Raw genomic sequence first — 12,631 nt, 5'->3', positions numbered from 1 at the left:
CCAACCAGGCAGCCAGACGGCTTCTACGGAAACGAGTAGCCCACCACTTTGTTGGTAACAGGTTACGAGTTTCCCTAGCGCCACTACAAAAACGTGACTAGGACAGAACTGACCAGAGCACTGGACTCTCCACCTCTCATTAACATCTGCGAGGCATGGTGCTCACTTCACTTCATTCATTTCATTCACAATTCAACTGATAGCGTATACATGTTCATAAAATCATTCACAGGGGAAATACACTACTGTTAGATGAGAGGGCAAACGGCTTATAGCTGGGTACCTCGATCTAAAGTTAGCGAATTGCTTGTCGAGGAACCAATGGAGGCATGGGATGCTTACCCTGCCTGCCATTTTAAACATCATTCATTCTTTCTTCGTCCCCATTCATTCGTCGTCGGCGAGGCGTCGTTCTTGTAGTTAAACAGCTGCAAGTAGGAGTAGCATCATGTCGGGTCGTGGAAAGGGAGGCAAGGTGAAGGGAAAGTCAAAGTCTCGATCCAGCCGTGCTGGGTTGCAGTTCCCGGTAGGCCGTATCCACCGTCTTTTGCGTAAGGGCAATTACGCAGAGCGAGTTGGTGCCGGTGCGCCAGTCTACCTGGCCGCGGTGATGGAGTACCTGGCGGCCGAAGTTCTCGAGTTGGCTGGCAACGCAGCTCGTGACAACAAGAAGACTAGGATCATTCCTCGTCACTTACAGCTCGCCATTCGCAACGACGAGGAGCTGAACAAACTCCTGTCCGGCGTCACCATCGCCCAGGGTGGTGTGTTGCCCAACATCCAGGCGGTTCTCCTCCCGAAGAAAACCGAGAAGAAGGCTTAAGCCCCTTCTCCGTAAAACGGCCCTTTTAAGGGCCCCACTAACCTCACAAAAGTCAGAAATAGCCAGTATTGTTAATCCTCTCTCACGGCTTCGTAATGTAATTTCATTACGCGTGTCAACTTTCTCTCTCTCTCTATACCGGTGGGCTGATTTAATATCATCATTCTGTAATTTTGTGCTCTGAACGATGTCGTTGTCCCAGGTTCGCACTGAAGTACTTGAAACCGTTGTACATTTACTAGGCTATTGTGTGATAACACATTATACTGATGCATATAGAAAGGTTTCATTATTATTATATAATTTAACACAATACGAATTAAATTAGATGATGATGCCAAAGTACATAGTTGGCTTCGAAATTTATGTAATATATTTCTATCATATTAGAGTAATGGAGATTATCGTGAAAATAATCACAAGTCCCCTTCTTTGGTGCCCATCGTGGTTTTAGACATATACGTTTGAATATACTAGTTTACTTTACTACATACTACGAATGAAACTAATTTTGAATAAGAAATCGATAACTGGTGAACAACTTACGGCGTTATAATAGAGTTCCTAATGCGTTTGTTTGTTGGTGCACATATTGGCCGCACGCGCAGGAACCCCAATACTGAGATGATGACATGACCTTCTCGTAGGAATCGAAGGCTTTGACAATTTGCGTTCGAATTTCCCCTCTCTCTGTCGTTTCGTTCGAACCGAAATGACGCAAGCTATACGTGGAAGTTGTCTGACAGGACGAAGTCCTGTGTTCTGACATGCGATGTGTACCTCTTCTCCCCAGTGTTTACCACACTGGATTCCTATGACCTAAAAGTTGGCATTGCAAAAACGTGGTGATGTGATGTTCAGTATGTGTCAATCCCCTCGGTTCCTTGTTACGGTCTGGTGAGCATTGCCTACCTGCGTTGTCATATTACCCACCAATTCTTCGGACAGTGATTATTGACTTACAGAAGTTTACAGTAACAGGTAACATAATCCGAGGAGCAAGGCTTCACAGAGGAATCCGGTCTTTCCACTTGATATACCAAGCGTTGGGGTCAGACCCATTTGAAAAACGGAGAGGCATTTCTTACAACGTCTTTTGCTGATACTGAAGTGCCCCTACGAAATAAGTTCTGTTTTCCGCACTGGCCTGTTGAGCTAGTGGTCACACAGTAAAGGTGAATTAAATTAATCTCGACAACTACTGCCCTTTTTAGACGGATTTTATGGCCCTGAAAAGGGCCGTTTTGCCGACGGATTCGGCAGCAGACGTGTGTAGGCAGTCTAACCGCCGAACCCGTAGAGAGTCCTCCCCTGCCTCTTCAAGGCGTATACCACGTCCATGGCCGTGACTGTCTTCCGCTTCGCGTGCTCGGTGTATGTTACAGCGTCACGGATTACGTTCTCCAGAAAGACCTTGAGAACACCTCTCGTCTCCTCGTAGATGAGGCCGGAGATACGCTTTACGCCTCCACGTCGGGCGAGACGACGAATGGCCGGCTTCGTGATGCCCTGAATATTATCTCGGAGAACCTTCCTGTGGCGCTTCGCTCCACCTTTGCCAAGACCCTTGCCTCCCTTGCCGCGTCCAGTCATGTTGCTCGTGTGACGAAGGTTAAAAGTGATCTCGACGGCGGGTCATTTTTTGGTTTATATACTAAAACCCGCGGACCAATCACATTACGGAAGGGGCGTGGCTTCTCAACGGGCGAAGACATAAATACCCCTCTTGGGGGCAGCGGGGGCGACTGTATTGCGTCAACTTGGGTTGCGAGGACTAAGGAGTAAGCGATGGCACGTACGAAGCAAACTGCGCGTAAGTCCACGGGAGGCAAGGCTCCACGAAAGCAGCTGGCAACGAAGGCCGCTAGGAAGAGCGCACCGGCTACTGGAGGCGTGAAGAAACCCCATCGATACCGCCCTGGTACAGTTGCTCTTCGCGAGATCCGTCGTTACCAGAAGAGCACCGAGCTCCTCATCCGCAAGCTGCCTTTCCAGCGCTTGGTGCGTGAAATCGCTCAGGATTTCAAAACCGACCTCCGTTTCCAGAGCTCAGCCGTAATGGCCTTGCAGGAGGCAAGCGAGGCATACCTCGTCGGTCTCTTCGAGGATACCAACCTTTGCGCCATCCACGCCAAGCGCGTGACCATTATGCCCAAGGATATTCAGCTGGCTAGGCGCATCCGCGGCGAGAGGGCTTGAATTAACAAAGGTACTCCTGCCCGCAAAAAGGCCCTTTTCAGGGCCACTAGTTATTTCTCGGAAGAGCCGGTTGTACCGTACTCCAGGTCTCGTTCCTACTACCCTCAGTTCAAGGTCACCTCAATAATATAAATGGTTTCTCCCTTTCCATTCCTCACCGTATCAGCATTTTCCCACAGCCTGTTTGACAAATATCGCAATGTATCCTATAGGTTAATAAACAATTTTTTAATAGAACGATGGATAACAAAGTTTCTTAGGAAAATTAAAAAAAAATTTCACAGTTCTATAATATTGCACATTATATATATTTACCAAATTAAGGGTTAACGCCGCCGGGACGAGTGATCCTCCGTCCGACCGATCACAAGCGCCAAGGCTCAAAGTGGTCCAGAAAGCAAATCTAGCTGGACTAAAAATGTGACATATTTCCATGAAACTTCGCACTATAGTCACTACTGTATAAGAGGAGAAACTACCCCTTTATAGACGATGCGTTTTGACAAAAATTAGTGACTTGTCTCATATATAATATATTGTTTTAATGAAACTTTACACAGTACTTACATGTAGCTCGTTTATACTATATTGGATACAAAATGTGATTATGATTGTATAAGAGTAGCTACTTGTCTCCTATCTAACATTTTTTACTTTCACGAAACTATAACTGTGACTCATTATTTTCGATAGTACAGACGTGGTCTGCTTAGGAAAGGACAAGCGGAAGACTGTGACCTTTGTGACCTCGGGTGGGTATTACGATAACATTTATAACCGTCACCCTGATAAGCATCCGAGCAGCTTATTTCAAAAAGGAGTTTGAATACAAACAATTCCTTCAATCTACTACGATTATTACAATAACTGATTTCATTAATCTCCTCTCTTCTTTAGCAAAATATAAATTACCTTCAATTGGTCGATTCAGCAAACTTGTTCATAAAACTTATCGCTATTGCGTCACGTTTCGCAATTTTTCTAAAGTAAAAACAAAAACACGAACAAACGCCTACTCCTTTAACCTCATCGCTCTCTTATCTCTAGAATCCCGGGGGGTTGAGAACCTGAATTCTCTGTGGTGTGAAACAAAGCAACCCGCAGGAGCAATGACACGTTCAATTGTCCTAATAATAGAAAAAAAATTACACGTCATTTAGTGTATTCAGAACATTTTTACAGGACCGTGTAGGATATTCACTCTCCTGTCGAATAGTTTCGGCGGCTGGTAGGCGATACGCATTAATTAAAATAATACTTGCGTACCTTGTTCAGGACAGTGACTGTGCTACTTTCTTTCTTTCTTTCTTTCTTTCTTTCTTTCTTTCTTTCTTTCTTTCCTTTATTTGTAGCTTATTGATGACACCAGATGCCATAACGGAAATGCCGTGATGGTATGTTTGTTTAATATTCAAAATCAAGTGACAGACGCTATTTGACTTTGCGGTGGAGGGGATAGGGACCTGATCTCGGATGTTCCGAGAGATGCCGGCGCACAGTTGTCCAGAACGCAAAACTATGTAAGAAAATCAACTTCATCATAACCGAAGTTTAAGTAATATCTAGGCTTAAACAAAAGCTAGGCATTGTGCACAACAGCATACAAAACATCAATATCAGTAAGAGGTGGGACAAAACATGAGTTTTTTTTTTAAAGTCACGCTCTTCAGTTGATTTTTGTTCGTGGGGTCAGTGGCTGTTTTATACTGTTAAACCTTCCCTTATGGAGGTCATAGGACAAGATGTGTACTTTCATTTAATACGCGAAAAGCAATCTATAATACGTTAGCATTCATTTAATTGGCACGTTTACTGAGATTTGTGCAACTAGTTTTTTTTTTTTTTTTTTTTTTTACGACATATTTAACAGGCTGTGCATTACAAGTAAACCTGAGTTAACTTTCAATTCTTCTACCCACACATTAATCAAATATTAAACTCTATACGGCTTAAAATTTAGCTGCTACATCCTGCAAACTTAGATGTTATATTCATCTCTTGGTGGCGCTTTACGAATTCGACAGCAGCCACTTTTCAGAGTCTGGATGAAGGAGCTTAATTTCTCCAAGAAAAATTCAACACTTCTTGAACATATAATGAACAACTAAATTATGGAGTATATCCATGAATCTAGCATTTTGTTACCAACTGCGAAAAATATGGCAGGCTAGTCATCTTTTAGGAGCATAATTTCTATTAAAACATTAAAAATTATCAGAAAAACTAATTTTTCCCTAATTCCCTAATTACACGAGCATAATTCGTTTTTGCATAGATGCGTATAAAATTTCATGGAAATATGTTACATAGGGGAGAAATTATTAACTCTGTATAAATGTAGCCTCTAAACACAAGAAGTAGATTCCCATATAAAAACCATTATCTGAATTTATGCTACCTGTAACTATACTGTGTGAAATATAATGTAAATATTTCAGTTAAGATAGAAATTATTAATTTAGTCTATAAAGCACTTCCGATACAACTCTTCACACAATAATAATAATAATAATAATAATAATAATAATAATAATAATAATAATAATAATAATAATAATAATAAATAATTCTGAGCTTCAGTGCAAGAACTCTTTAACCCTCACACAGCTTGTTCTGAGAAAAATCAGTATTAAAGAAATTTATACACATTAAACAAATTGTAATGCTATATGTTGTCATGTCTCTTCTATCCCTCACGTGGAAACTTAGGCTTACACAGCAGCAAGAATAAGATAACAACGTTATTATCATCTGTCCTTTTATGGCTATACAGTTTTTGCAGTGAACTACAGAATTATTAACTATTATTATTACAGACCTGTTATTTTTTTCACTTTTTTCACACACACACACACACACACACACACACACACACACACACACACACACATCTATTATACTAAACATAAACCCACAAGAGAAAACAATACTTGTATTAACTGTAAACATTTTTCTTCCTTTCTTTATTTTTAGCAGAATCCTCCATTTCACCCTTTATCTCACTAGATGCGCTTCCCGCAGACATTCTTCATTATATGTTTCACACACCACTTCGTAACACTTGCAGCGGTTGACTTTTGTTTTCTTGTCTTTTTCTCTAGGGTATATTGTACATAGTGCTCGGTATCGGTGCTCGTTCACGTGATATTTTACCTTTGTTTTTCTTGCTAACTCCTGCCAATTTTTCTGATATTTCCCGTAGTTGATTGGTCAAGTACTGCGGATTGATTCCCGGTTATAACAAACACACCTACACTACATTCCAATGATTTCTGACTCGTTACTGCACATTTTAGAAACACTGTACGAAAGCACACACAGTCTCTCGTAAATCAACAGGTTACAACAGAGACTTACACTTGCAAACGCGTGGGGATTTCAGAAAATTTCTTACTATTTCAGTACCTTTAACTGTACAACAGATTTTGTTTTCTCGAAAAAGAAAGGTCAACGTTACTATTGACAAAAGACAGAAACGTACGATTACAATACCTTTATTTTAAACAATCTTAGAGGTGGTCTGGGAATTCCTAAACTCACCACGCGACTACTTAACCCTAGACAGGTAATCATCACTGTACTCATGTTAAAGGTAAGCATTCGTAATTTTTACTACTCACATTTTAATTAACTGAAATCAACTCAATATCACACATTTAACAACTTTTACACATTTCGTAGCCATTAGTGTTCATTTAATTTTAAGTTTGTCATAAAGTCTTTACGTTCATGTTATTGTCCTATTTACAATTAGTGCAAACAACAGCGCGATGTTCTCTGCAGAACCCCTTTTTGCAAAGTCCACAAAATGTTGTCATCATTCTCCTCTTCTTTGCAGGACATTTATAGCAAACAGTACGTTCACCATCTGGCTGCATTACCTGGCATTGTTGTTGCACAGCAATGTTCAGATGTTCTTCAATTGTTGCCCGCAGAGATCGGTGTAAAGTAGGACGTGCAAAGCGGTGCTGCATCCACGGTTTTGTCAGCTCTTCACACAATTGGAAAATGAATTGTTTTCTTGATATTGTTTTCTGAGTTCTTCTAACTATAAATTATCCATGAATTTATACTTGCAATATTTAGCATGTTGTAAAATATTGCTAGTGGCCAGCGCCTCGTCTTTCTATTGCAGGAAAGATTGTGGCACATTTGACATAGTGTATCTACACCACCTTTAGTCCCATTGTAAATAATAATAATAATAATAATAATAATAATAATAATAATAATAATAATAATAATAATAAAGGCTTTACATATAACGTGTTGCTTACTGTTGTCATTGCAGTCCACGTCGGTGGGGGTGGGGGGGTTTCTTTCTCCTCCTCCTTCCTCTAGAAAGAGCAGTTACCAGGGTCTAAGGAAGTGAATGCCCTTTTCTTTCTGGGCTCATCCCTACATTTGTCTTAGCTCCTTAGGGAAAACCACGGAAAACCCTCAGGCTTGCGAATAGACTGAATGAATGAGAGGAGAAACTTTAAAGGTACGTGAAAACACGTCCATGCAAGGGAGTTGGGACTGTGAAAAATTGAATATGTGAAATCCAAGACTGTATTTGCCAGGCGAGCAAAGAAGAAGAAGAAGAAGAAAGGCTTACGTATGACGTGTGGCTTACTGTTGTCATTGCAGTCCGCGTCGGCCAGCGGTGGGAGGGGGGGGGTCAATATACCTGCACATATCAGTTCAAATTATAAAAACCTCTTAATGCTACTGCGGTACTATTCCATTGCCGAACACAATATGAAGAAATTAGCAGATCCCTGAACTGAACTCTTATTACTCTGAAATTACCGCGCAGTACAATTATAGCTATGACGCATTGCAAGCGTTAGTCACCATATCGATTTGCTAAGCAAATTTTATCCCTTTAGAGCATGTCCCCCCCCCCCTCCTCCTCCATATCAGCCAACAACATACTGGATGAAGAAGACTCCTGCAAAAGGGACGAATTAAGATTTAATTTTATTTTAATGATAGACTAACATTGCAAAGTTCCAAAATAATTTTTTGCATTCCTTCATTACACTAGTCGTACAAAATTGCGGTCGTATCTCGTACTATCTATACTAATAATAAATCTGTAGCCGAAATTTTTCTGGTAAGTTTCGATTTTCCAAAAGTAATTGGTCCTAACATATATAATTAACCACCCTGAAACCGAAAATCGCATTTTTGAAAATTTTGTTTGTATGTCTGTCTGTATGTTTGTTACCTTTTCACGCGATAATGGCTGAACCGATTTATATGAAAACTGGAATATAAATTAAGTTTGTTGTAACTTAGATTTTAGGCTATATGGCATTCGAAATACTTTATTTAAAAGGGGGGTTATAAGGGGGCCTTAATTAAATAAATCGAAATATCTCGCTTATTATTGATATTTGAGAAAAAATGTTACATAACAGATGTTCCTTTAAAAATGATTTCCGTTAAGTTTTATTTTTTTACAACATTTTGATAGGACTGATATTTAATGAGATAAATGAGTTTTAAAATTAAAATAACGCTATCTAAGACGGTGCAATGAATTAAGAACAAATGACTTCGTCTATAAGGGGCCTTGGACAACAACAATCGAAACAGGGGCCTTGGACATCAACAAACAATCGAAAGCTATTAAACATAGCCTACAGGGAATGTTTCTGTGTTTGTATGAAGTAATATCACAAGCTCGTAAATTAACTGATTTGTATAATTAGTTATTATTTCACCATTGGAAACTGTAGTTTCTCTAGATGGACATAATGCTATAATGTTATTACAGTAACGTCTGAGTAAATCGAGGACAGGTAAGATTAAAATAGCTTCTTATGCACAGAAAATTTGATAGGCTATTTTGTACATTCGTTTTCTGTATTTCTTAAAATAATATTTATGTACACGCATTTTAATCTCAGAGAATTAACGAACAACGAGAGTGTATTGATTTAGTATGCAGTAATAGTACTTTAGCTTGGCAATCCATTATTTTAATAATTCATATTTTAACTATGCTCAATTGAATCGTGTTAAAATACATAAAATATATATGCAATAAATGCAGTGCTAAAAAAAAATTGGGTAATATGCGAAGCAGATTATCTTGCGCTGTTGTAAAAGTTGTTCCATGGATCAGTCGTCCTATTTTAATTATGTAATTACTTTATATTTATTTCTAACAGGTGGAGCGGAGCGAACGGGTACGGCTAGCTAACAATAAGTGAGAACTTACAATACAACAACGACAACAACAACAACAGCTGATAATCTGAAAGGGAACATAGTAATTTGGGGTGAATTAAAATGCAGCTTCCATTCGTTTAAAATTTCTTTAAATTTTAACTAAATATTAATGTAGATATTACCTCTAAAGGTAAATGGGGGCATGTTTCACAACGCTAACAAATTACAAATTAACAATATACAATTAACAACGGAAATATTACATATGCTTGTTAACTGTGTTTCACAATGCAATCTTATTCACTTGTATGTTTTAACGAACTTTACAAAATCGGCGAAACAAACTTACAAATACGCATAATTGGTTGAACAAAATCGCCAACGACAGTTTACAAAAATCACTAAGGATCAGAGGTAAAGTAGCTGTAATTTTAGAACTATCGATGGACATGTTTATATTTTTTTATATATATTTTATTTAGATTTTGCTACATCGGCGACAACGGAGTTTCGCGGCATGCAATTGGTCGAGCATACCAATGCATTAATTAGCCTACGACTTAACTGACGAAAGTTAGCGCGAAATTCATTCAAATAATTGATAAATAATGGATTTGACCCACGTAGTTATATGCAGTTGATAGAGCAGCTAACATGTCCATCCATTAAAATCAACTTCGCTCTCTGCTGGTCCATCAGTATATTTTATTGTTTCATCCATAACCTCGCCAACATTAGGGAACCCAGCAGGAGGAGCATAAAAATCCTTTGCCCGAGTAAGCACATTCGGTGATCAATAACCCGCCTCGAGTTTTTTCAATCTTGTAACAACATCAACTACCATGTGTGAACTTTTGCACACTGTAATCTTATAAATTCCGTTCTTATCTGCTAACGCAGGGAACTGAGAGCTACTATGCAACCAATGCAGTTCTCGCTTTGTGGTTAGGGCACCACTTTTCCCTTTCAGATGTTGCATGTGATGTCCCATATCTTGTAGGAGAGATTACAGCGAAATGGGATTCGGAACGACTTCAGAATACTGCGTAAGTAATGCCGACATTGCATTATTAAGTGATTGGTTTTCGGTGCAAAGTTTTTCTTCTTTAAGTGCGAGTATTTATTAAATACGTTCCTCGTATATAAGAACTAACGCGGTATTCTGAAGTATAGCGCGGGATTCATTCGAAACCTTTCATTAATATTCGTACAATGATACGAACGTGGCCGGAAAATTCTACGTTAGGCCTAAATGCAAAATCTTCGTCTGAGTCGCTAGAACTACTCAATAACATCACAACTGCTTCAGTGTAATTCTTAATGGTACCCTGTTACTATAAAATTGATTTTATACATATGTGTTTATTTTTTTCATTCACAATTAGAAGCTATTTCAACAGGGCTACTGTAGAAAATGTGCTAACTTCACTAGTAAAGTTTAGTTTACACGTTTGTAAAATTACTCCTTCGTTGTGAAACAAACATATCACTTGTAAAGAGCGCAAAATTTCATTCGTAAAGATTTGATTTCCTTTGTACAGTCCACCTTTACAAACAAAGATTGTGAAACAGAAGTTTACAAACAGAGTTCACAATTTCCAAAGATTGTAAACTTTGTGAAACACCCCACTGGTGAATCAGCACGCCGAGCTCGATCGAAATACAACCAGTTACTATTATTTCCCTATCGTTTTTTGACATTTGATTCCGCGTCCTACCTCTTTCATTCGTTACTAACCAACAACGCCAATAGCAGAAGGTAACGCAAAAACAGTCACCGGTTCCCCGATGCATGGCTTTCTCTCTCAATGTCAACTGAGAGTTAAAAATATTCATTATAATATGCACTTTCCACTCACTCCTCAGAATGTCTTCTTTATTTTTATTTATTTATTTTTTAAGATATGTGAGCTACGTACTGTATGTCTGATGTTTTGCCATCGTACATTCAAATATTTATATTCACTGTACAGTACAGCGAACTGTTTATACTTACTGTACATGCTATAACTACTTCTCCCAACTCCGCTATTGCTATATTTCCTAAACTAAACGCTGATATTGAAATAACGCCTGGTCTGATAATGCAGTCTGTTTAAATTTCTACCGACCAAGTTCTGCCCTTCATCATGGGAAAACAACGAGCTTCTTTAAAGGATACAACTACTAGGACAGAGATATTTTCATTATGGAATTTGTACTACCCACTGAAATGTAGTAACTAATGGGATTTTAATTAGCCATATATGTACAGTATATTACATTCTTTACCTAAAATGTCTCTAACTTCTAGGGAGAGCGCGAGGTACGTTCACAATCCCCTGAATACATATTCCCTTCTTCGAGAAAACGCAGAGAAGTGAACCGTCTCATATGAATATGCTACCAGTCATAAGTTTCAATACGGAGCTGCAAGTACTTAAGAATTATCAATTACTCTACAATTATGCAGCGGCGTCATCATCCAAGCTATAGCTGGAATAGGGAAGGGAACATAATATCCCATAAGTCTTATTAGAACACGCTGGAAATAGTGACGTAAAAAAAAAAATCGCCAACGGCACGTGGTGTTCCCAAGCGGTCACCCATCCAAGTACTGACCACGCCCAATGTTGCTTGACTTCGGTGATCGGACGAGAACCGGTATTTTCAACATGGTATGGCCGTTGCCGATGAAACTGCGTAATCTGTAGGCACTTGAGGACGATGGGATTGGGGTGCACTCGATAAAACCTGCACTCGCTCACACACACACGTAAACTGCCTGCTTAGACTCTGTACCTAAATTACCAAGCTCGTTGGATGTCATTGGGATAGATGATAAATCTATCTATCAACGGCAGTTTGGTTACGTTTCAACGTCACACACTGCTGGATTGACACGGGATTAATAAAACAGCTAGTCGGCATTCTAAGTTAAGCCACAGGTGGATTGTTGTTCAACAGCGGAGCCTCCTTTCAACCACATGGTTGTGGAACTGTAGTCGGATTTTCGACATCATTTTCATGCCATACTACGGAACTTCACACAAACTTCAATTCACTTCTTGCACCGGCGGCTACTACGAATGGACTGAAGCTCGCTACTGACTAGGGGGGGGGGACATTTGTCTCTTGATGGATTACGTGACAGATATATAAAGTATCAGTCGTATGTTATGAACCCGAGTTTCAATAAAGATAGATTACCCGTATGTCCACAGATTCTCAGTAGTGGCCTGCGGAAGGATTATGCCCGCGGTCGACAAGTTACCTTCTAAGTTGTTTTCCCTCAACAATTAATGCTGCCAAGTGAGTAGGAATGACACCGCGCTCTCATATAAGTCGTACGAAACTATTAAGGAAACGAATTTGCCTCGTGGATCCAAGTCTCCCATGGACTGCCTATAATGTATTATCTATCCTAGAAGTGTTATCGGGGTGATTATTTAAATTTTCACTCGG

The 12,631-nt window shown here is 39.4% G+C and overlaps 1 non-coding gene across 1 annotated transcript; it reads right to left on the bottom strand.

The window, feature by feature from the left end:
- Positions 1 to 11,739: 11,739 nt before the first annotated feature.
- Positions 11,740 to 11,858, bottom strand: LOC138694096 (5S ribosomal RNA). The gene has a single exon (XR_011330775.1). It is a non-coding gene; the product is annotated as a 5S ribosomal RNA (ribosomal RNA).
- Between the last annotated feature and the right edge of the window lie 773 nt (positions 11,859 to 12,631).

Source organism: Periplaneta americana, unplaced genomic scaffold (genome assembly GCF_040183065.1).
Source record: "Periplaneta americana isolate PAMFEO1 unplaced genomic scaffold, P.americana_PAMFEO1_priV1 scaffold_38, whole genome shotgun sequence".
Classification (NCBI taxonomy): domain Eukaryota; kingdom Metazoa; phylum Arthropoda; class Insecta; order Blattodea; family Blattidae; genus Periplaneta; species Periplaneta americana.
Note: the sequence above shows the minus strand (reverse complement) of the source record. Positions and strands in the feature narration are given on the sequence as shown.